General features: G+C 49.9%; 1 protein-coding gene across 1 annotated transcript in view; it reads left to right on the top strand.

Moving 5' to 3' along the window:
• The window catches only part of atp2a3 (ATPase sarcoplasmic/endoplasmic reticulum Ca2+ transporting 3), a 56,408-nt gene that overhangs the window by 47,535 nt on the left and 8,362 nt on the right, over positions 1-511 (top strand). The window lies entirely within an intron of this gene.

Below are 511 nucleotides of genomic sequence, written 5' to 3'. Positions count from 1 at the left end.
TGTAGGCGGATGCAGGCCTGTCTTTAAAGTTGCGAGAGTGAGAAACAACTGCAGAAGAAAACAACAACACAAAGATAAAACTTCCCAGGGCTCTGCTTTTTAAAGATTTCTGCTCATTGTTTTTTTTGACTATACAGTACAAACATAGTGGTGCAGTAACTGGACTTTGGGGAGGGAAGGAGAGGGAGGACAGGGGAGCGCGAGTTGATAATACTGGGTGGGAGGGGAGGGGAAGGGGGGTTGAAATTAGCACAGAGACCGAAAGAGAGATTGAGAGGCCATGGGAAAGAGACTGATGTACACACTGGCAAAAGAAGAGCATCAGCAAGAATGTGGAAGGTTAAAACAGCCGGCTCTGGAGGGCGGCACGACCAGTGTAGAGAGCCATCGTACCTGTGTGTGTCCACGAAAACATTATCTGGAGGTACTGCCCAGGCTTCTGCCACCCACACTACTGGCACTGACTTCCAGCCGGCTATGCGAGACTTTGTCACAGCGCTGCTCCTTCATC

The sequence above is a fragment of the Morone saxatilis genome, unplaced genomic scaffold (assembly GCF_004916995.1).
Source record: "Morone saxatilis isolate NCDOM2014 unplaced genomic scaffold, NCSU_SB_2.0 Contig20, whole genome shotgun sequence".
In the NCBI taxonomy this organism is placed as follows: Eukaryota; Metazoa; Chordata; class Actinopteri; family Moronidae; genus Morone; species Morone saxatilis.
This window is presented reverse-complemented; position numbering and strand designations above follow the sequence as displayed.